The sequence below is a fragment of the Rana temporaria genome, chromosome 3, assembly GCF_905171775.1.
Source record: "Rana temporaria chromosome 3, aRanTem1.1, whole genome shotgun sequence".
Taxonomy (NCBI): Eukaryota; Metazoa; Chordata; class Amphibia; order Anura; family Ranidae; genus Rana; species Rana temporaria.
This window is the reverse complement of record NC_053491.1, coordinates 407407087-407433110: the sequence shown is the minus strand read 5'-3', so window position 1 is coordinate 407433110 and position 26024 is coordinate 407407087.

The window sequence follows — 26024 nt, the reverse complement described above, 5'->3', positions numbered from 1 at the left end:
GTGATGTACAACACTACAACGAGCCAAGAAAAATGAAGTTCAATGATTCCGAGCATGCGTAGGATTTTGGTGCGTTGGAATTGCATGCAGACGGTTGAAAAAAAAGAACTTTCCCCGTCTGAAAATTTGAGAAGCAGCTCTCAAATTTTTGCTGTCAGAAATTGCGACAGAAAATGTCCGATGGGGCCTACACACAGTCGGAATTTCCGACCAAATTCTGATCGTGTGTACGTGGCATTACTGTGGAAAAGCCTTTCTGAATTTGGAGATTAAATCTCTTTTACTCCAGATGTAGAAAGTGCCCCCTTGTCCTCTGTGATAACCTTAAAGCAAGGGTCTCAAACTGGTGGCCCTCCAGCTGTTGTAAAACTACAAGTCCCATCATGCCTCTGCCTGTGGGAGTCATGCTGGTAACTGTCATTCTTGCAATGCCTTATTGGACTTGTAGTTTTGCAACAGCTGGAGGGCCGCCAGTTTGAGACGCCTGCCTTAAAGTGAATAACTCTACACCAAGTTCACTATATGGATCACTTATGTATTTATACATGTTGACCCTATCCCCCCTTGATCTCCTTTTCTCAAGAAAGAGTAAAACCAGTTCAGCAAATTTTTCTTCATAGCTGAGTTCCTCCATGCCTCTTATCAGATTGGTTGCTCTTCTCTGCACTTTCTCCAGTTCCCCAAAATCCTTTTGGGCAACTGGTGACCAAAACTGAACTGTATATTCTAGATGAGGTGTTGCTAATAATTTGTACAGGGGCAAAATGATATCTCTCTCTCTGCAGTTCCTACCTAGTTTATTACAAGAAAGGGTTTTGCTTGCTTTGGAAACCACAGCTTGGCATTGCATTTGCTATTTTTAAGCTTATGGTTAAAAAAAAAAAAAAAAAAAAACATAATCAATTACAACCCCTCAGCATGATTCTGCATCTGCCGATTCCTTCATTCATAAATCTTCATTTCCCAATTCCTCCCTTTCCTCCATGACAAGAAGGTAAGGGCTCTCAGAAGTAAATACAGGAAGTGTTTACATCTGAGATCACTGTGATTGGTCATCAAATAAATCACAGGGTACAGAGATGCTCTGATCGGTTCTGTACATTGTGTCGGTGATCTGAGGCATTTACTGACGGCTTAGATCACAGTCATTCACAGCCGCTGTCATGAACGTTCTGCTCGCTTCCGTGGGCATATGCCTGCGCGCATGCGCGGGCGCGCGCCTGTGCGCATGCATGCAACACGGCCGTTGCCCGCATCTGTGCGCATGCGCGCACGTTAGGCGCACGTTTGGCGCACGTCATACGCAGCGTCCTGCTGCCTATAAAAGACACTGCCTGAATGGGGCATATTGCGGCTTGATCTGCATGTGTTTCTGTGTTCTTGTTTTGCATCCTGCATTCTGCATCCTGACCCAGTGTATGACCCGGCTTGCTGACTCCGTTACCTTCTCCAACCCTGACCCCGGCTTGCCGACTCTGCCTGTCTCCTGCTTGATTACCCGTTACCTGAACCTGGCTTGGACTCCGACTATTCTTCTGCCTACTGTTCATGCTGATCCCTTCCAAGTGTACGACCCGGCTTGTCTGACTCTTCTAACTACGCCTGCCACTCTGCTGACCTGCACCTGCTGTCTGCATCCTCTACTCTGCGACCTGCATCACCTGCTCCCTATCCAGCAGTTCCAGCTTCCTCTGCAGCTACACCAGATCTGGCACCCTTACTTCACCGTGCTCAGAGACCTCTGTCCCCATTCCAGCGGTCTCTAAGCCGGGGCTGTACGGGAGGTCTTCCTCCACGCTTCAGGCTCACACTCAGGTACGTAACACTTGCACTGTTGACACATAGCACTCCAGAAATACATGTCCACCACACCACCATTTGGTAAAAGTACAGTGGTAAGGAAGTGGTTAAATATCACCTTTAGAACTGTAGTTGGTTACTTCAAGTCTAGCTTTTATTGCAATTTTATAAAATGCTACATAATAATATCAAGGTAAAAAAGGCAACCTAAACAATTTTGTGCCCTCATGGGTTGAAGTGCAAATAAAACTGCTACAATACTTGATCCCCACCTAAGATGATCCCTGTACACATAATTTTCATTTACATAAAGAAGACTTCAACAAATTCCCCATCTATACTGAATGTATACTTATGTCCTGTCAACACATCTACAATGTGTGTACCATTTCTTTAAACATCCACAATAAAAACTATTATAGCAAAAAAAAAATGCATCAATACACCAAGCAAAGCGAATGATCCATGTGATTTGTCTTTCATTTTGCAGAACACAATGAAAACTGACAAATACAAATATCGTATTAGTAAAAGCTAGAAATACATAGAGACTATTCAAGGTGGAAATATATTTAAATTTGAGAAATAATTCAATATATGCTATTGAAGCTTTAAAAAGGAGTGAATGAATGCACATTTGAATTGATGTACAGACCTCAGGAAGCCAAGGTTTGTAATATATACATCTATATAAGCTCACTGTGGTTTAAACGTTTATGCAGACTGTCACACAGGTTGGAACAACAGATTCTCTCTATGCCTATAAAGGAAAACCATGATCATAAAGTTGTATATCCCAGTTTTATTACTATAATTGATATTTTCTTAATGTGGTTATTTCAGCTTGTGCCATTTTTTTTTTTTACATGGTATTAGAGTTGTTTACTTGCTTTCATTAATTGATCTATGTCCCTGAGCTTTACGTGGAATATACATCCTATATTTGTTGGAATATCAGATGGTTTTATGTAAATCATATGATGACTGCTTATGCCGGTGCACCTGGCTTTCATGCAGCTACTTCTGTTGTACGCTTTGTAATCCAGACCTTCTGCTTGGATCTTCTATTGTGTTGGAAAATGTCTTCCTAACATAGCAACTTGCTACATAAAGGATACAGAGAATCAGATTTTTTTTTTTTTTTCTACAAGCTTAGGAGAGCAAATAAATACTAAACCTTGATATAAAGATTACAGAGACACTGTGACCTTGTCCATGCAGGGTACAGTGACTGCCTATGTAAAGGACCCCTCTGACCCCATTGTGCTCACCTTACCAGGCCTTTAGAATTTCTATTTGTAACTGCTGGCACTGAAATCAGCAACTAGAGAGGTTATGATGTCATTTCTATGGTCATGTGACAATGCCCAGGCCTGGCAATTGTCAGCTAGGTTGCATACCTCCCAACTGTCCCTGATTTCGAGGGACTGTCCCTGATTTGGAACAAAGTCCCTCTGTCCCAGTCCCTCATTCTTCCTCATATGGCCCTCATTTTGGTCTGATCTATATATATAGTTGTATATAAAATGCACTATTTATCTTTCAAAAAGTGTGTCCCAGTGCTAAATCTTTTATTAAATTACTAAATTGCTGCATTTGTAAACTTCAAAAGCCAATATAAAGGAATAGAAGTGGTAAAAATAAAGCACTTGTGGGTTTAACTAATATTTTTTTTGTATAATTCTCCTTTAAGGGGGAGAAGCAGAGGGTGTGTCCTATGCCTACATACATTTGCTAATAGGTGTCCCTTGCTCCCATCTCAAAAAGTTGGGAGGTATGACAGTGGAGAAGGTGACATGCTTCCCCATAACATAAAATGCTGCGTAGTGTTGCTGCCTGTAATAGAGGAAAAAGAAGTAGGGGAGTGCAGGTAGGGTGAGTATAACTGGGTCCAGGGGTCGTTTTTGCAAAGATACTGTCACTTTGCCCTGCATAGACAATGTGACATTGACTCCTTAATGCATGTATATACTGTATATAGCCCAAACCTTTTTTTTTTTTGGCTAGAGTAGGAAATGGTTAAAACCCCTGTTTTTATTTTGCTGTTTCCCCCTTAGGAAGATTTCCCTCATATCTTTTCACAGTGACACAACAGAAAGCGACAAAATCTCCTGTAAATTGAGACACTTGTCACTAGAACAGGTGTCTACATTGGATGATTTGCTCTCATCTCCATTCCTGGTGAAAACTGTAGAATTTAAAATTTACCGTTGTTTATTGTCCTGGTGTAGGGTTGCCATTCATCCCCATTTGCCAGGGACAGTCCCTGTTTGAGGGGTCTGTCCACAGCAAAGGAAATGTATTGCTATTGTCCTTGGCAAGTGCTCAGGGTCCCAATACTGTGCCGTGCCTGCCTGTGGCTTTTTTCTGCTGGATTAATGCAGAAGTAAACCCATTCATTTAACCGTTTCAAAAACAGTTACATTTGTGCTCTCAACCAAACTGTCAAAACATCCAATGGCTAGTGTCATAACTGATCACATGTGCAGCATCATGGCAGATGTAAACAGAGGCCAAGATGGCGGCTTCCTTGGCTGAAAGCGATGGGATAGTTTACTTCCACTCCTGTTGGTTCCTCTCCTCCCTCTATCAGAGCTGAGGAGGAGTTTCAGAGCACAGGTATATGCTACAGGTCTAAAAAGGTGGCGAGTGGAGACAAGAACTGGTAGCTGCTTAATAAAAGATATAGAACATATAGATAAAAAGCAAAAGATATAGTAAGCCTGACCATTTCCGGACACTGTGGGCCAGATCCACGTACATTGGCACATCTCTACGTCCGGCGTAGCGTATCTCAGATACACTACGCCGCTGTAACTTACAGCGTATTTTCCGTATACTCAAAGAAGTTGCGCGTAAGTTACAGCGGCGTAGTGTAACTGTGTCGGCGTAAGGGCGCGCAATTCAAATGGATAAGATGGGGCGTGTTTTATGCATGCTCGAAATTAACCCGCAACAAGCCAATGCTTTAGACGTGAACATAATTCTATGCAAAGCCCTATTCGCGAACGTTTTACGCAAGCGACGTACACAACGGAAAATTTACGCTGGTCCGACGTTCATACTTAATATTGCGTACGCCTCATAGAGTAGGGGTAACGCTACGCCAAAAAAAGCCTTACGTAAACAACGTAAAAAAAAAAACGCCGGGCGGACGTATGTTTGTGGATTGGCGTATCTAGCTAATTTGCATATTCTACGAGGAAATCAACGGAAGCGCCCCCTAGCGGCCAGCGTAAATATGCACCTAAGATCCGACGGCGTACTAAGACGTACGCCAGTCGGATCGAGCCCACATTCAGTCGTATCTTGTTTTGTGGATACAAAACAAAGATACGACGGGGCATCTTAGAAATTACGCTGCGTATCAATAGATACGCCGGCGTAATTTCTTTGTGGATCTGGGCCAGTGTCTATAAATGTTCTGTTAAATGCTTGGATTTCCGAAAAAGAATCTGTGGTCCAACCTGTAGATATACTGTATGGCCTTGTACACATGGCCAAGAATCTCGTCAGGAAAAAACTGTCGTTTTTCCCGAAGAGATTCTTGGCAAGAATCTCTTGTCGCCCGAGTGTACACACAGGCCTTTAAAAGAACCGCGGTTCTCTTGAAAGGCAAGAACGTGGTGACGTCATCACATACGACGAGCATGCGCTCGTCACATTCGATGCCATCGCTGCCATCTTGCTTCACCCTACCTATGCCGTGGAAGCTACCGCTCATGCGTCAAAGTCATTTTGAGCATGCGCGGGTTTTCACGGCGACAGGTAAGTATACACACTCTCGGGTTTCTCGTCGGGAAACAGGCCGACAAGAATCTCGATAAGAAGATAGAGAGCAAGATCTCTATTTTTCTCGTCAAGATTCTGGCCAGATTTCCAGATGAGATACCTGAAAGCCTCGTACACATGTTTACTCGGCCAGCAGTTTTCTTGCTGGTTCTTGCCGAGAAAACCGAGCGTGTGTACGAGGTTTATCTCCTGTAAATGTCTCCTGGGCTGCAGGCATGCAGAGAATAGCTGACGTAGGACAGTCATGTATTTGATGGGGGGATGTAATAAACTCTGGTTGATTGGAATCATTGCTTATTACAATTGGGCATTTCTTCAAAGCACCAGGCATCTGCCTTGTCTCAGACTGTCTGGGAGGACAATAGTGCAGTATGGCAGTCGTGGTGCAATGTTACACACATCTGACCCTTGCACTATCTGCATTATGCAGCCAAGACTACTGCACTGTGCGTTATGGACTCCTGTCCCCTGCACAATGTGTGTGATGCACCCCTGACCTCTGCACACTGTGTGTGCTGTACCCCTGACCCCTGCATTCTGTGCTTTTTGCACTCTTGATCCATGTACTTTGCCCATTATAAACTCCTGACCCCTGCACTCTGCATTACCAATAGACAAAGAGGCTCAAGCACTTTGGAAACCTAGAAATGCTTTATTTATTTAATTAGTAAAGATTGTTTCTAAACCTCAGGAACCGCTTTGCCTTTTCACATTGAAGTTATGGCTGACGGGAGCCTATCCGGATTGAGCTGCGATATTTTGGTTAACTCTGTGCAGTAGGCTCAGGTTTCATTTAAAGTGATTGTAAAGTCTTAGTTTTTTTGCTTTTTTTACAAAACTAACATACATGTTATACTTACCTGCTCTGTTGGTTGCAGTGGATTTGCACAGAGAAGCCCAGATCCTCCTGTTCTCAGGTCCCTCACTGGATCCTTTCTCCTGTCGAGTGCCCCCACAGCAAGCAGCTTTCTATGGGGCACCTGTGCTGAGCTTCAGCTCTGTGTATTCATTCATACTCAGAGCTGCCATTTGGCCCCTCCTCCTCTCTCTCCTGATTGGCTAACTGACTTTGATTGACAGCCACGGGAGCTAATGGCGCCGCTGCTGTGTCTCAATCAGGAGGGAGAGTCCTGGATGTCCGAGGGACTCGTGGACATCGCTAGACAGAGCTGGGGCTCAAGTAAGTATTAGGGGGTGCTTGGGAGGCGGCTGCACACAGAAGGCTTTTTATCTTAATGCATGAAATGAATTAAGATTAAAAAAACTTCTGCATTTACAACTCGTTTAGATAAAAAGCCTTCTGTGTGCATCAGCCACCCAAGCACCCACTAATACTTACCTGAGCCCCATCTCTATCCAGCAATGCCCACGAATGCCTCAGCTATCTGGGACTCTCCCACCTGATTGGCTGGGACACAGCTACGGTGCCATTGGCTCCCGCTGCTGTCAATCAAAGTCAGTTAGCCAATCAGGAGAGAGAGGGGGCGGCGCCAAACCGGGGCTCATTGTCTGAATGGATACAGAGATCTGCAGCTCGACTTGGGTGCCCCCATAGCACGCTGCTTGCTGTAAGGGCACTCAACAGGAGGGAGGGGCCAGGAGCAGTGAAGTGAGACCCGAGAAGAGGAGGATCTGGGCTGCCTTTTGCAAAACCACTACACAGAGCAGGTAAGTATGACATGTTTATTATTTTTATAGAAAAAAAAAAACAAGACTTTACAATCATACCGGGCCTATTCTGGCACTTCTCTCCTACATGTACAAATCATCATTCTTTTGCTAGAAAATTACTCAGAACCCCCAAACATTATATATGTTTTTTTAGCAGACACCCCAGGGAATAAAATTGCGTTCATTGCAACTTTTTATCTTGCACGGTATTTGCGCAATCATTTTTCAAACGTCTTTTTTTGTAAAAAAAATGGTTTCATGAATTAAAAAATAACAAAACAATAAAGTTAGCCCAATTTTTTTATAAAACATGAAAGATGATGTTACGCTGAGTAAATAGATACCTAACATGTCATGCTTTAAAATTGCGCACACTCATGGAATGGCGCCAAACTTCGTTACTTAAAAATCTCCATAGGCGACGCTTTAATTTTTTTACAGGTTACCAGTTTAGAGTTACAGAGGAGGTCTAGTGCTAGAATTGTTGCACACACTCTAACGCACGCGGCAACACCTCACATGTGTGGTTTGAACGACGTTTACATACGTGGGCGGGACTTACGTGTGCGTTTGCTTCTGAGCGCGAGCTACCAGGGACAGGGGCGTTTTAATTTCATTTATTTATTTATTATTTTATTTATTTATTTATTTTTTACATTTTTTTTCCCGATCGCTTTTATTCCTATTACAAGGAATGTAAACATCCCTTGTAATAGGAATAGTGTGTGACAGGTCCTCTTTAATGAGAGATGCAGGGTCAATAAGACCCTACATCTCTCCTCCAGGCTGGAAAGAATGAGATTGTGAAAAAAAAAATCACAGATCTCATTCTTACTAGCCGCAATTGCGGTTTGTTTACTTACGGGTACCCGGGCGTGACAGCATCACATTGCGCCCGGGCCTCAGACGGTCATAGAGATGACTGGTGACCATCACCAGTCATCTCTATGCTGCACATCCGGCGGACGGCGATCATCTCTCTGGGCCCCCGATGGGACGGGAGAGCCCGGAGAAGCACCGGATGGCGGCGATAGGAGGGGATGTCCCCTCCCTCCGCCTATAAGAATGATCAAGTGGTGGAACCGCTGCTATGATCGTTCTTACGGTGCGCAGGATCGCCGCCGGAAGAAAATTATATCTGAATGGTGCCTCTAGGTGCAGGCATCATTCAGATATCCCCGCACAAATTACAGGACGTCATATGACGTCCACCCGGGATAACAGATCCCCTTTTTGGACGTCATATGACGGCGTGCAGTTTTAAAGTGGTTAACCATATCTCTTAGAGCCCCTACATGTGTCACATTCTACAACTTACTGGTGATTCTTCAAGCATTGCTACAAATGAGGAGCATTTTTGTAGGTGTAGTTAATAGAGGGTGTGGTCAGTAGGGTGTCGCTGGATTTTATTTTGAAAATCTGGTAACTTTATCCTGGCCAAAAATTCAAATAGAGATAATCACCCCGGTAGGGACAGGGTTTTGGTCCTTCTTTACTCTATTCAAATCGAATAAAATACAATTGTGACTTTATTTTCATGTTGTAATCTTTTCCTGTGTTTCTCTGTAACGAAGCACATTCAAACGTTACTAGTTTTATTATTAGTATCTAAAGTTTGCATCCGCAGTCATTGCACTTCTCATTTATTGTGTAAAGTGAAATTCCGCGCCTAACTAATAAAAAACAGTTAAATATATATATAGATATATACAAATATTAAGAGTGTAAATAAATAAATAATAAGCTGCTCCTCAATAACACAAGTGGTATGTGGACAAGATAGAATATAAATAGAGGGCGCTAGGCCCATACACATTAGGTAAAGTGCCGTAACAAAGTGTCTATCTAGCAATAAAATTGCAACATAAATAACACAAAAAATATATGAAAAAGTCCCAACAGTTGCAGTCGACCTGCACTTGAAACCACGCGAGTGGATTCAAATATGATCAAACGAATATAAAAAATAAAACAGTGAACAAAGTCCAATTGTAATGATAGTTCTGTGAAAGAAGAAATGCCACCACCGCTGCAGTATGATTATCAATTCCACCCAAGGTGTTTTAGATAAGGTATGCTCTTACCAGAGCTCGTTGACCCCTTTAGTGAAAAAGATGGTCAACTAAGCTTATGCAGGATTGTGCCTGCAACACTTGAAGATATGGACAGACCACTTTGCAAATCCAGGAACCTCACACGGGATTATATGTAAAAGAAGAGAGGCCAGATAGCCAAATAGCGTGATACCGTTTTATTTAAAATTTTTAAAATAGACATAAAAATCTGCCAAATGGCTCCTTACATTAGGGGGTGCCCACCCGGCACTGAGGCTGCGGACCTGTCACCGCTCGAAGCGGTTCTTTTAGTCGGATACGCTGGGGGATGAGAGCCGCCGCTCACATGTAACGCCAAACGATCCCTTCAACAGTCCAAAGCACGGGGGGTACGTCACGTGACCAGGCTGCCTCCGACGTACGTTTCGTTATGTTAACGTCATCAGGGGGGCGTGCCTGGTCACAAAGCATGATGGTATATGTAGTCAGAGAAACACAATGATTGGTGAGCTGAAACTAATTGCAGATACAGCCTCGGTGCCGTGTGTCATCAATAAAAAATAAATATAACACCGTAGGTAAGTACATTACATTCATCATATTTAAACAAGAGAAATAGAGAAATGCACAGAAATATAGAATGGCCAAAATACTATGAATTCAAGAGTATTCCGCTGTTGAAATACATCTTAAATAAAATACAGATCTCGCATCCCTCCGGACGTGCAGATTCAAAAATAAGTGCCAGAAAAACTTTACTCCATAAAATTCAATCATGATCACTCTAAATGATTATTCATACAAAATCATCTTAAATACACCAAAAATGAATAAATATAATTAAAAAATAATGAATAATGAATATAAATAAAAAATTATTTAGTTGTCTTTCAACCTTATACAGACCGGATTTAAACAGGGTAAAAAGAAATATCTCCCAATACTTAGTGATAGATTACAAATATCACTAGATCCCTCCAGACATGTGATATGAATGAAAGGGGATTAGAGAGTATTCAAATTATTTCGATATTATTTCCAATATTAAATTGAATAATTGAATATAGTGATGATCTCTACAAAAGGGGGAGATCGCACTAATTACCTAACCCCAATCAAAAACCAGCATACAAAAATATTATATAAATAAAACCATACGTGAATATCTGGCAACCCTAAATAGTCACTGACGACTATAGATGATTGAAAATAAAAAATAAAAAATAATAATTAGTCCATAAAAAAATGAATGGATAGGGAGGAGTGAGGGAAGGGAAACTGGAAGGAGTAGAGAACACTCAATCATCGGTTAAGAAACAATTGAGGTCCAACTCCACATTCAGTCCTAAAGGTTGCATGGTCCGTAATCTGTGTACCCATTTCATTTCGTTTTGGGAAACACTCCGTAACATATGTGTACCTCGCCAGTTTCTTTCTATTTTGTCTATGCCATAGAACTTACATAAACTGGGATCACTTCCATGGAAATTGGCAAAATGTCTTGAGACACTATGATTAGGGAAACTTTTTCTAATATTTGTTAAGTGTTCATTGATGCGGATCTTAAGTTGGCGAGTGGTCCGGCCAACATATTGTAAATGACATGGGCATTCAAGCACATAAGTCACATGATCAGATCCACATGTGATTAGGGGTTTGATCTTGAAAGATTCGCCTGTTACATTAGAACTAAACTCGATTTTTTTCTTTTTGTCACCAGGATTCCGTGTAGTTCTACACGCTTTGCACCTAGTGCAGTGATGAAAACCGGATCCATCTAAAAAGGTCACCAATTTTGTGTGACCTTTTTAGATGGATCCGGTTTTCATGCCTTAACCGATGATTGAGTGTTCTCTACTCCTTCCAGTTTCCCTTCCCTCACTCCTCCCTATCCATTCATTTTTTTATGGACTAATTATTATTTTTTATTTTTTATTTTCAATCATCTATAGTCGTCAGTGACTATTTAGGGTTGCCAGATATTCACGTATGGTTTTATTTATATAATATTTTTGTATGCTGGTTTTTGATTGGGGTTAGGTAATTAGTGCGATCTCCCCCTTTTGTAGAGATCATCACTATATTCAATTATTCAATTTAATATTGGAAATAATATCGAAATAATTTGAATACTCTCTAATCCCCTTTCATTCATATCACATGTCTGGAGGGATCTAGTGATATTTGTAATCTATCACTAAGTATTGGGAGATATTTCTTTTTACCCTGTTTAAATCCGGTCTGTATAAGGTTGAAAGACAACTAAATAATTTTTTATTTATATTCATTATTCATTATTTTTTAATTATATTTATTCATTTTTGGTGTATTTAAGATGATTTTGTATGAATAATCATTTAGAGTGATCATGATTGAATTTTATGGAGTAAAGTTTTTCTGGCACTTATTTTTGAATCTGCACGTCCGGAGGGATGCGAGATCTGTATTTTATTTAAGATGTATTTCAACAGCGGAATACTCTTGAATTCATAGTATTTTGGCCATTCTATATTTCTGTGCATTTCTCTATTTCTCTTGTTTAAATATGATGAATGTAATGTACTTACCTACGGTGTTATATTTATTTTTTATTGATGACACACGGCACCGAGGCTGTATCTGCAATTAGTTTCAGCTCACCAATCATTGTGTTTCTCTGACTACATATACCATCATGCTTTGTGACCAGGCACGCCCCCCTGATGACGTTAACATAACGAAACGTACGTCGGAGGCAGCCTGGTCACGTGACGTACCCCCCGTGCTTTGGACTGTTGAAGGGATCGTTTGGCGTTACATGTGAGCGGCGGCTCTCATCCCCCAGCGTATCCGACTAAAAGAACCGCTTCGAGCGGTGACAGGTCCGCAGCCTCAGTGCCGGGTGGGCACCCCCTAATGTAAGGAGCCATTTGGCAGATTTTTATGTCTATTTAAAAAAATTTAAATAAAACGGTATCACGCTATTTGGCTATCTGGCCTCTCTTCTTTTACATATAATCCCGTGTGAGGTTCCTGGATTTGCAAAGTGGTCTGTCCATATCTTCAAGTGTTGCAGGCACAATCCTGCATAAGCTTAGTTGACCATCTTTTTCACTAAAGGGGTCAACGAGCTCTGGTAAGAGCATACCTTATCTAAAACACCTTGGGTGGAATTGATAATCATACTGCAGCGGTGGTGGCATTTCTTCTTTCACAGAACTATCATTACAATTGGACTTTGTTCACTGTTTTATTTTTTATATTCGTTTGATCATATTTGAATCCACTCGCGTGGTTTCAAGTGCAGGTCGACTGCAACTGTTGGGACTTTTTCATATATTTTTTGTGTTATTTATGTTGCAATTTTATTGCTAGATAGACACTTTGTTACGGCACTTTACCTAATGTGTATGGGCCTAGCGCCCTCTATTTATATTCTAACTTCTCATTTATTGGTTAAGCAGACTGTTCTCTTGGCTTGTCTATACAACTCCCATTGCTACACCAGCTGCTAAGTGCCATTGGGAATGATTCCACTACACAGCATTGGCATTGGGAGCTGCGCAAGTGTAACGTGACACAGAGCAGCTTTACCAGACATTTTGCAATGTTTGTTATTTGATCTCCTTCAGTGCCATTGTTTTAGATGCCTGTGGAGGGTGCAGCTTGATTTTAAGAAGGGGCCAACAAAATCAAACCCTCTAGTCCTAACATGCATTTTACTTCTGAGTTTAAATTGGGGTCATAGCTGTTTAAATCAGTGGGCACACCTAATGGAAGAACATTACTAACATACCAAGTTTAGCATTGAATTACTTTCTGTAGAGAAGCACCCTCTTCACATTCAATAGCATTGCTGTATTGAAAAACATGTAGTTCCATGCTTAAGGAAAATTATAAACAGAAGGTAACCCTTTGATATATTTCAATGTCACTTTACCATCAAACTCCTGTACACGGATTTCCTATTATGTGTTGGATACACCATTTGCCTCTGTTCTCTGTCACCTTGGTGTGTCCCAAAGCTTTCAATTCCATCTCTTGCTTGGTAGAATAATAAAAAAAAAAATGTTCTATGGGTCTTATTTATCTTCTGCACTGATAATGCTTCATATACTTTGCCTGGGGAAAAAACTGAGATTTAACAATAAACATCAGACTTTCTATAAAGCAGCTTGGCAAGCTTGTTCAAGGTATAGGCTTAGCAATAGATTATTCTCTTGCAGTAGGGAGATCTAGATGTTTTTTTGTAAGCTTTCTCCCTGTCCTTACATGCCCGGGACAAAAGACACATCAAGCAAGTTGGCTCTAAAGTTCTGAAGTTTGTCTGGGTTTAAAGCCTGAGGCTTTTATGTCTTTGACCACAAAATAGGTTTAATCTGAAAAGTTGGTTGATCTTTACTACTTTATATATTGTAATTATTTGCCTTGATTAGTGGTGGCAAAGTCGATAATTTGTCAATCCATATTACATTTTTAACAAATGTAACCTTTAAAAAAATCACACCACAATTTAATTTAAAATGTTTGCAAAACTTTACTTTGAATAATTTACTGGGAGGAGTACACAAAAGCTTCAGACCTACTGTCTACTGCCTATTGTCAGACCTTCTGTCAAGGTTTACATGCAGTGAATTTACAACAGTCAACAGTCACCAGCAACATAGTCAGAAGTATGGGTGGTGATTAGGCATCAAGGGATTGCTTGGAGATCAGTATTCACTGACTCCTAATTAGTGTTGAGCGGAATACGCCATATTCGATTTCGCGATATATCACGAATATATAGACGAATATTCGTGAAATATTCGCTAAAATCGAATATTCGTGATATTTTATCCCAAAAAAAAATTTTGCGAAATTTCGCTAATGTGAATGTGAAATTGATTGCGAAATTCTGAAACATTCAATTTCACCTGCCCTTTGGAAAAAGTGTGGTTTTACGTAATGGACCCTGCAACTAACAACAAGGTATTAATAAAATAAATACATTATTATATAGATTTGAGGGTTTACTTTGACCAATTTGTATATTGATTAGTTTAATAAATATTGAATAACCATAGATTTGGAAAATACAGATCTCTCCTCTAGACTGACCTGTATTGAGTTAGGTAAAGATCAACCGCACACTGGGGCCCCTGATTCTGTTGAGTTAAAAAAAAGCCAAATAAACCGTTTACGTTGACATCTCTTAAATGTCTTTATGTTAAACAGTTATTATTCTCATTAAAGAGGTGAAATGCAAATGATGACACGGGACAAAAGATGGAAAATTCTTTGAAGATGTGATACACTGGAAAAACGCACAGAAACACTCCACTCTCTCTAGCCACCTTGTGAATCTGCACTGAAATACTGCTGGGAGTGATCTTATATACTGGTCGTGCAGGCAGGTTCCTATTGGTTGCTATGGAGGTTGCTAACCTCTGACAACTGTGGTAGGAGAACTCTGATGCAAAAGAAGGGCGGAGAAAGTATTCGCGAATATTCGTAATACGAATATTTGCTATAGCGAATATTCGTCAACATAAAAGGATCGCCTCAGCTTAGCTACTCGGCCCAGGGTCTCTAATCATACCAGCAATGCTTTTAGACGTCGATGGAGATCACTAGGATGTGATCTGTTTTAAAAATACATTTGAAAAAATGTGAATATTCGTAATAGCGAATTTTGGCCGCGATATTCGAGTTATTCGCGAATAATCGAATATGCAATATTCGTAACGAATATTCGCAATACGAATATTCGTGAGCAACACTACTCCTAATGCCGCATACACACGATCATTTTTCAGCATGAAAAAGAAAACAACGTTTTCCCAACTTCATCATTAAAATGATGTTGCCTACACACCATCGTTTTAAAAAAATGATCTAGCAAAGCGCGGTGATGTACAACGGCACTATAAAGGGGAAGTTCCATTCGCCTTTGGGCTGCTTTAGCTGATTCCGTGTTAGTAAAAGACGATTCACGCTTTTTTGTCTGTTACAGCGTGATTAAAAGGGTTACTCCATTATGAACGGGAGTTTTACCAGAACGAGCGCTCCCATCTCATAACTTGCTTCTGAGCATGCACAGGTTTTTTACGTCGTTTTAGCCCACACAAGATCATTTTTTACAACCCGAAAAACAACATAGTTTAAAACAACGTTAAAAAATACAGCCTGTTCGAATTTTTTGTTTTTGTTTTTCAGAACCTGAAAAATGATGTGAAGCCCACACACGATCATTTTAAATGACGTTTTTGAAAAACAACGTTTTTTTTTCATGCCGAAAAATTATCGTGTGTACGCGGCATAATGCTTTCCCCCTTGATTCAAGTCCTTAACCACTTTAAAGACTAAGTTCACTTTTTTTTTATAAATTCCAGCTCCCCTATGTACCAATATAGCATTAATGTACTTATTTTGCAAAAATAAAACCGCTTTCTATTAATTCTACACAGTCTTACCTCACTCTCTTGATAGCTGTTTGAACACACTGCTTGATTACTTCTGCCTTACTTCCTGGTCAGACTTCAGGTCATGATACAGGAAGGAATTGACCAGCTGATCTCATTAGCACACGCCCTGCATCATCTAGCCTCAGCTGGTCAACTCCTTCCTATGTCATGACCTAAAGTCTGACCAGGAAGTAAGGCAGAAGTAATCGAGCAGTGTGTTTAAACAGCTATGAAGAGAGTGAGGTAAGACTGTGTAGAATTTATGGAAAGCTGTTTTATTTTTGCAAAATATGTACATTATTGGTACATAGGGGAGCTGGAACTTTAGGACCAGGCCTTTGTTGATATTTGTTGTTTACAAGTAAAAATCTTATTTTTTTGCTAGAAAACTACTTAGAACCCCCAAACATTATATATATTTTTTTAGCAGAGGCCCTAGAGAAAAAAATGACGGTTGTTACAATATTTTATGTCCCATTGTATTTGCGCAGCGGTTTTTCAAACAGAATTTTTTTGAAAAAAAAACACTTAAATGAAAACGAAACGCTATTTTTTTTTATAATGTGAAATATGATGTTACATCCTGTAAATTAAAAATGGGGGGTGTAATGGCGCTTGCTAAAACTAAGGTATACCATAAATAGACAAAATGCCAAAAAACTAAATCTAGCCAGTACATCAAAACAGAGATAACGCTTGTTAATAATGGTTTGTGAATAAAATAAATCAGAATAGAAATCTTGATATATTCATACAAATGTTTCACTCCTAGTCCTTGAAGACCCACCAACCATCAACAAATGATGCGGGGGATGGAAAAAGTGATTTTAGTGAGAACCAAAAAAAATAAACAATGTGATATTGAGAGATCACACTCAAAATATGAGTAAATAACTGACATCAATTATTGCTTCCATTAAGTGCAAAGAAGACAGAAGCATCATTTGTTGATGGTTGGTGGGTCTTCAAGGACTAGGAGTGAAACATTTGTATGAATATATCAAGATTGCTATTCTGATTTATTTTATTCACAAACCATTATTAACAAGCGTTATCTCTGTTTTGATATACTGGCTAGATTTAGGGCCAGATTCACAAAAGGGATACGACGGCGTATCTGCTGATACGCCGTTGTATCCCTGTTTCTATCTATGCGACTGATTCATAGAATCAGTTACGCATAGATATCCCTAAGATCCGACAGGTGTAATAGTTTTACACTGTCGGATCTTAGGATGCAGTACCGCGGCCGCCGCTGGGGGGATTTTGCGTCGTAAACCAGCGTCGGGTATGCAATTTAGCAGTTACGGCGATCCACAAAATGTTTTCCCGTCGTTACGTCGCCGCAAGTGTTAGTTTGCCGTCGCAAAGATAGGGCACCTTTTACAAAGTGTAAACTTAGTACACCATGTAAAAGTATACCCGTCTTTCCCGTGTCGCTTTCAATTTTTTTTTTTATTTTTTTTTTTCCCGGCGCAAGTCTTTTTTACCTGTCGTGATTCACAAAACGTTGGCGTGTCCTAACTTCGCGCAAAGCACGTCGGGAAATTTGCGACGGGAGCATGCGCAGTACGTCCGGTGCGGGAGCGCGCCTAATTTAAATGGGACTCGCCCCATTTGAATTGGCCCGCCTTGCGCCGGATGGATTTAGGATTCACCGCCGCAAATTTCCAGGTAAGTGCTTTGTGGATCGGGCACTTAGCCAGAAAATTTGCGGCGGTGTAACCTAAATCGGTTACGTTACGCTGCGCCGCCTGGCTGTGAATCTGGCCCTTAGTTTTTTTGCATTTTGTCTATTTATGTTATACCTTAGTTTTAGCAAGCGCCATTACACCCCCCATTTTTAACTTATTATCAGTGTGTGAGCACTATTTAGTTGTGGCTGCTGCGTAGTATATTATTATTAGTTTTTTAATTAGTTTTAGTTTTCAGTGCCCTGGTTAGTGTGGTTTTGCGCATTAGTTCCCCCCATTTACACATCCTGTAAATTGATACCTAACAGGTCATGCTTTAAAACTGCGCATACTCGGGGAATGGCGAAAAACGATGGTACTTAAAAATCTCCATAGGCGACATTCAATTTTTATTTTTTTTATTGCTCTCACTTTATTGATTGCGATGATACCCCATTTAACACCATTTACATATGTGGGTGTGACTTACATATGTGTTTGCTTTTGCACGCGAGCACAGAGGGATGGGGCGTTTAAAAAAAATAAAAGTCGTATTTTGTTTTTACACTGTCCTTTTATTTATAAATGTTTATCACTTTCATTCCTATTCCTAAAGGAATGTAAACACCCCTTGTAATAGAAAAAAAAAACATGACAGGTTCTCTTTATTGAGAGATCTGGGGTTAAAAAGGCCCCAGATCTCTCATTTGGGGGAGAAAAAACTTTTTTTTTTAAATTTTGACTTTATGTTAAAAAAATCCTGTCTACCTGCCTGAGGACTGGAAGTGATGTCTGAGGTCGCTCCGGTCCTCCAATTGCAAAGTGATCTTATTGGCGCTGGGACCACTTTTATCTGAAATCCGTCTAACTAAGGGAAAAAACAATACCGGGGTCATGGCAGCTAGCTGCTGCCACAACAATGTTATTTAACGTCAATATTATGACATGCATTCCTAATTAGGCGGTCAGCAAGTGGGGATAGTATTGACATAGCACCAAATAATCCACAGTGGCTCAAAATGGACATGGTCTAGAACAGTGTTTCTCAACTCCAGTCCTCAAGGCGCCCCAACAGGTCAAGTTTTCAGGCTTTCCATAATTTTGCACAGGTGATTAGATCAGTTTCACTGCCTTAGTAATTACCACAGTCATTTCATCTGAGGGAAATCCTGAAAACATGACCTGTTGGGGTGCCTTGAGGACTGGAGTTGAGAAACACTGGTCTAGAAACATTTAGACAAAATAAAGGTAATAAAAGCAAACCAGATGGCTTACATCAAAGGGTCCTGAAAGACATGAGCTCTGTTATATCTAAGCCATTGTTTAACATTTTTAGAGGCTCTTTAATGACTGGCATGGTACCACTGGATTGGCATAAGGCCAATGCGGTGCCTATATTTAAAAGAGATCAAAGTCTTTATCAAGTAACTACATACCAGCTAGTTTAACTTCTATAGTCAGGAAGATACTAGAGAAATTTTAACAAAGAACACATAGAATAATTTTATCTAGAAAATAACATTTTAAGCAATAGTCAGCATGGATTCGGTAAAGACCAAGGATGTCAAACAAATCTGATTTCTTTTTAGGAGGAAGTAAGCAAAAAATTAGACAAAGGAGTGGCTGTGGACGTGGTATACTTGGATTTTGCCAAAGCTCTTGACACAGTTTACCACACACCGCTAATGTGTAAATTAAAGTCTACAGGCTTAGAAAATTCCGGTCATAAATGGATAGAAAACTGACTAAAAGCTTATTCAGAGAGTAGTGATGAATAATTAATACTCTGAATGGTCTAAGATTATTAGTGGTGTACCCTAAGGGCTCTTTCACACGTCCGTTCAGTTTTTCAGACCAGTTTTTTTTTCATCAGTTGATCCGTTTTTCCATCAGTTTTTCATCAGTTTTTCGTCAGTTTTTCGTCAGTTTTTGCATCAGTTTTTGCATCAGTTTTTCCATCCGTTTTTTCATCCGTTTTTTTTTTTTTTTTTGGGGGGCTTTTTACATAGAAAAACGGATGTTAGCGGAACGGATGATAAACGGATCATCCGTTAACGTCCGTTTTTCGTCCGTTCCGTTTTTTAGACGGAAGAAAAATAGGGTTTTCTTCCGTCCAAAAAAACGGAACTTAACGCAGACGGATGCTAACGGACGTTAGCGGATGCTCATCCGCTAACGGACGCTAGCCCATAGGGAATCATTGTGGTCCGTTAACAGACGTCGAAAAAACGGACGAACGGAACGGACGTGTGAAAGAGCCCTAAGGTTTAGTGTTGGGAGTGGGACCTTTACATTGTAACATATTTATATGTAGCGGTGTGTTGCCACTAGTTACTAACATCCACGCATTTTCATCCTGCTGCCAGGCATCCATATGTCACACTTGTAGACAATGAAAAGTCTTTTGCTTTGTTTTGTTGTTTTATTTGAGGGATTGAACTTGGTTGAGGGAAGGGATATGGGATGCCCATAGGATAAATTGGTATTTGCAATGTCATAGCGGTTATGCTTCATTTCCTTAAATAGAACAAAAATGATGGACTCTAATCTTGACAGCGTTACTTAAAACCATTTTCCTCCTCTGCACTCTCCCTGCAGACCTCTACCTCCAGGACACGTCTCCTCATGCACGTCAATTTCCTGTCACAGCATTAGACATCCTGTCCCACCATCTTGAGCTGACTAGCCCCCCCACGCTGAATAAGTCCTAGAAGTAATTTCACTTGGTGGTTCTTAATAGGCCAGGGGCCTGCAGTACCCCTTCTTGATGGCCCTGAACATTTAGTTAGAAAGAATATTTGATGATGGACTACTGATCCCAGCAAGCCCGACTTGCAAATCCTGCTCCCTCAGGCTGCAACGATATGACACAAAACAGTCTTTCCTCTGGCTCTCACCCAGCTCCCCTAGCATGCCTCTTCCAGATTTCTACTGTGCTTCACTCACCGACTCCTGGCCTGAGTCCTTCCTGAATGATTTACTCAGACCGTGCGGACAAACTGCTTCTCCAGCTCCTGTTCCAGGACACCTTTCCATGACCGTGTAAAGAGAGGCTCCCTCCGAGCTCGCAAGCTCCTCTGCTGGATCCACCCCCCCCCCCCAGATGGGGGTGTTTCTCCTGCACGCAGTCTAGCACTCCATCCTTCAGTTCACCCAGCCAACAACCCCCCTCCCCAGCAGGCTGACTGTGAGTATATGTAGGAGGCCTGCCCCCTGCCAATCCTTGTTGTCAGGGCTCCTAACATGTACTCCATGCCACTCTAACTCTCAGCCCAACTCTCAGCCCTACCTCTCTTCCAGAACATTCTCACTGAAAGCAGGGGGTGCCCATCCACTGCTACACTAACCACTTCCTGCCCCCAGATCAAAAACAAACAGGCCTAGCTTGCCTGCACTGACAGAACCTACAAACCCTACACCTCTAGGTAGAGGGTGCTACATATAAATGAACCAGGGTCTGGGATTTATAGTACCATTTCAGTCTTTGCAGATGACACCAAGCTATGCAGTGGAATAACGTCCTTACAGGATGTCTCCAACTTTCAAGCCGACCTCAATGCACAGTTTAATTGGGCAACTATGTGGCAAATGAGGTTTTATCTTGATAAATGCAAAGTTTTGCACTTGGGGGCTAAAAACATGCATGCACCATACATTCTAGGAGGATAACAGCTGAGGGAGTCAATGGTGGAGAAAGATCTGGGTGTTCTGGTAGATCATAGACTTTAGAATAGAATGAAATGGCTAGCAGCAGTTTCCAAAGCGAGCAAAATACTTTCTTGTATTAAGAGAAGTATAGACACCAGAGATAGAGAGAGAGAGTGAGAGAGAATTTTGGTCCTGTAAAATCATTATTAAGAAATGATCTGGAATATGAAGTTTAGTTTTGGTCACCGGTCCACAAAAAGAATACTGGGGAACTGTAGAAAGTGCAGAGAAGGGCAAACAAACTGATGAGAGGCATGGAGGAGCTTGGCTATGAGGAAATATTATCTGAAGTGAATTTATTCTCTCTTGATTAAGGGGGGATATGATGAACATGTATAAAAACATATGTGGTCCATATAGTAAACTTTGTGTACAGTTATTCACTTTCAGTCCAATACAGAGGACAAGGGGCACTCTTTTAGGTAGATTCAGGTAGGGGCGCGCAAAACTAGGTCGGCGTAGCCTAGCGTGTTTACACTACGCCGCCTTAAGTAAGAGAGGCAAGTACATGATTCTCAAGCCACTTACCTCCTTACTTAGGGCGGCGTAGTGTAAACGCGGCGGGCGTAAGGGCACCTAATTCAAATGGGTTGGAGGGGGGCGTGTTGTAGGGTAATGAGGCTTGACCTCACGTTTTTGACGTTTTTAGTTACTGCGCATGCGCCGGGTGCCTACATTTCCCAGTGCGCATTGCGGCTAAGTATGCCGTACGGGCTTATTGATTTTGACGTGGACGTAAACGACGTAACTCCCGATTCGAGGACGACTTACGCAAACGACGTAAAAAATTCAAACCTTGTGGTGGGAATGGCGGCCATACTTTAACATTGTTATTCCACCTCATAGGTGGAATAACTTTAGGCCGCCTAAGGCCTTACGGAAACGGCGTAAAGCGACTGCGGCGGCCGGGGCGTACGTTCGGGAATCGGCATAAAAACTCATTTACATATTCTACGCCGGCCGCAATGGAAGCGCCACCTAGCGGCCATCCGAAAAATTGCAATCTAAGATAGGACGGCGCAAGCCGTCCTATCTTAGATATGTTTAAGCGTATCTCTGTTTGAGCATACACTTAAACATATGGCGGCATAGATTCTGAGTTAGGTCGGCTTATCTACTGATAAGCCGGCCTAACTCTTTGTGAATCTACCTATTTATGTCTGGAGGAAAAGAGATTTAAAGTGATTGTAAACAATCACCTTGTACAGCAACCCATTCAGTTTAAATTACAAATGAAAGGCAATCATTTTTGTATAAATATATAAAAAAATAATAATAACCTTTTTTCCCTTTTTTATAAGTGATCATATTCCCTCTGTTCTCAGCTGCATACGAGCTGGGGGAGGAGAAGCAGCATTACACTGAGCTTGCCAGTGAATGGTTGTGCAGCAGGGGCGTGTCAGGACAAGTCTGATCATTGGAGGAGAGTTCCCAAGTACATCGTACAGCAGGCACAGACCAGGAATATGAAGTGTTGGGGTAACAAACGCTTTAATCTTCATATATGAAAATGCTTCTTTACAGTAAGAGCTGTAAAAATGTGAAATAGACTCCCTTAAGAACTAGTTCTGGCCAGATCAGTAGATTGTTTTAAATCATTCCTAAAATATAACTGGATACTAATTTACCACCAGGGGTAGTTAATAAGGGTTGCCTCCTAGGGGATCAGGAAGGAATTTTTTTCCTCCACTGGAGTGAATCGGACCATGCTTTATTCAGATGTTTTGCCTTCCTCTGGATCAACTATGAGAACAGGATAGTGTATATGGAGGTTTTCTATTTGAATGTGTGTGCTTTTTTGTTATTGGTTGAACTAGATGGACCAGTGTCTTTTTTAAATCTGACTAACTATGATTCATCCACTGTGGATTCCTCTGATGTTATGCAAGTTGCTCTCCCTAGGCCTTGCAGCTCATCAGGTTCTGTAGCTTACCCGAGTGTTACTGCATGCTAGAGTTCCTACCTGTGTCCAAGTGTGTGCACTGCTGTACGCCATACACCTGGAGTGGTGTGGCCAGGCATGCCCCAACATAAGCGTCCTCTTTTTTCTTGCCTTCTTTTGAATAATTACTTAGCATTTCTTAGCTCATATGTGACCCTCTATTGCCCTCAGACATTATGAGTATTTCATAATGAGCTAATATGCTGTGCATACTAGAGGGCTAGTGGAAGAGGCTGCTGCAGATAGGAGGGCTAGCAGAGCCTGAAGAGGTGGTGCTGGGACCAGTGACCACAGGAGGAAGTGCAGTAAATTCAGTAAACATCCTAGAAGTATAGGGGCTGCGAGTCCCTGCCTATAATGGGTCAGTGCTACAGATTTTTACATATTGACATCACTGGTGATTCTGCAACTAAGTGAAGTGCTGGAGGAAGGAAATGAGCTGTATAAAGGACTGTATATACATAATACTAGGAGTTGTCCCTGAAGATGTTTCAAATTCAAGTGGGCATCCCATAATACCCCTACTCCCCATCCAAGTTTTATCCCCTCAATAAAAATACAAAAACAAAGTACCACACTGTTTTCTGACCCTGGGAAACTGTGGAAATTTGGTTTTTCTGGCTGTGCAGGGTGGTGAATCTCAATTTGTCAGCGGCTCCTATGTGGGGCGCACTACATACAGACTGATTTTACTTTTGTGGGTTTAGTAACACTTTTATTTCAGCAAGCAATGACAATCTGCAGCTCCTATAGTGGGAAAGATACTTTCTTTTGTTTTAAAAGGTATAGAATCCAGAGAGTGTCATAATTTTGGCACTGTACAAAGCATTAGTAAGTCTTCATCTTAAATATGTAGTTCAGTTTACGACATCAGTTCACAAAAAGGATGTTGTGGAACTGGAGAGAGAATATTGAAGGCCAACTAATTTAATAAGGTGTATGGTGGACTTCAGTTAAAGTGGAGGTTCACCCTCAAAAAAAATTCTGACATCACACGGAGTCGCGCCATCCTACCGACAGAAGTCCCTCTGCCCCGTTGGGCTTCAAAGCGGAGCAGGTAGGGCGGGCTGTGTGGGAGGACCCCCTCATACACCCGCCATTGCCACCCGGGGCATGGAGAAAGGTGGCAGATTGCCTCTGGGGGAGGCCTGCCTACTCCCAACTCCTGCAGTCCGGCTCCTCTCTCGAGTACACGCACAAAATACACTTTAAAAAAAAAAAAAAAAAGAATGCTGGTGTTTTTTTTTTTTCCTCAGCACATACCTCTTAATCCCGATTTTCACCTCACGGCAATGCCGCGGGAGTGGGCGTTCCCAAGCACTGCCTGTGATTGACAGGATTCCGAACGGCGCATACTGCGCGTCACAGGTTGCCGAAAAAAAACCAAACGTCGGTGCGGCTCTATACGGCGCCCCTGCGCACCGACGTTCGGGTTCTGTCGGCAACCTGTGACACGCAGTATGCGCCGTTCGGAAGCCTATCAATCACAGGCAGTGCTTGGGAACGCCCACTCCTGCGGGATTGCCGTGAGGTTTAAGAGGTACGTGCTGAGAAACAAAAAAAAACCACCGGCATTCTGACGGTAGGATGGCGCGACTCCGTGTGATGTCAGAATTTTTTTTAAAGGGTGAACCTCCACTTTAAGAAGATAGGTCTAGTATCACCTCTAAGGAAGCCACTGGATTGTATTGGGTCCCCCTGCCCTCCACCTGTAAAAAATCAAAGGAGACCCATCCCTACACCTTCTTCATTCACCTCACTCTCAACGTGATCTTGGGAGCTCTGTCCTGTTCAGACGATGTATGGGTTTAGCACAGCCAGTGGCCAATCACAAGTCTTTTTGGCTCTGTAGCCAATCGATTTCCTTTTTGCCTCATTGTTAGGATCGGGCCTAGTCCAGGCTGCACAGAAGCAGCCAGTCACAGTCCTCCAGTGCCTCCTCCTCTCCCTGGGCTGTAACTCATAAAGGGAGAAAGAGGGGGAAAAAAACACAGTCATGTGCAGCTGGGTTGGAGATGTGCTGCTGGGCAGAATAGCTGGTGCTACATTGGTAAACTTGGTGCAAAACTGTTTACTTTAATGTAATTGCAAATGACATTAGGGCACTTATATGGAGAAGCTTCATTACAAAATGAGTTGTGAAAATGTGTAACACAAGGAGCTAGTTCTCAAGTTATTAAACTCATGTGAGTTGTAAACTCAATAAATGGCTTTACAGGCCTGGATATTTTTCTAAATGCACAAAGCATAAATGGCTATTGATAACACCATAGCTCCCAATTGTCCCTGATTTCCAAGGACTGTCCCTGATTTGGAGCACTGTCCCTCTGTCCCTCATTCTCCTCATTTGTCCCTCATTTTAGTGTTTCCCAGTGCTAAATCGTTCATCCAATTTCGAAAGTGCTGCATTTGTACATTTGAAAAGACAATAAAAAGGAATAGTAGTGTTAAAAAAAGCACTTGTGGATTTAATTAACCTTTTTTGTGTTAATGCTCCTTTAAGGGGGTGTGGTGGGGGAGTGTCCTATACCTACATATGTTTGTTATTAGTAGACATGTGCGCCGTCAATAAATTAGTTTTGTTTCGTATTAGCCGCTAATTCGTATTTCGTAATTCGTGTCCGAAATTCAATTTGGATCCGTACGAAATACAAATTTTTCGTTAGATTTGTTAAATTTTCATAAAATCATGAATATTGAGTGTGCTGCTGACTTCCTGGGTTTGCTTTTTAAATTCATCATAACGAATGTTCGTAATAGGTTCGTTAACTTTTCGTAAAAAATGAAAATTCGTATTCAATCCAAATTGAATTTCGGACACGAAAACACGGGCTACAAACAAACCCAGCAGGAACTCAGCACAGAACAGGGATGGTGGGAGCCCCTCATAATGAGCACAGCAGGGGTACAGCCCCAGGAGAAAGACAGCACAGGCATGGTGGGAGACCCTCATAATGAG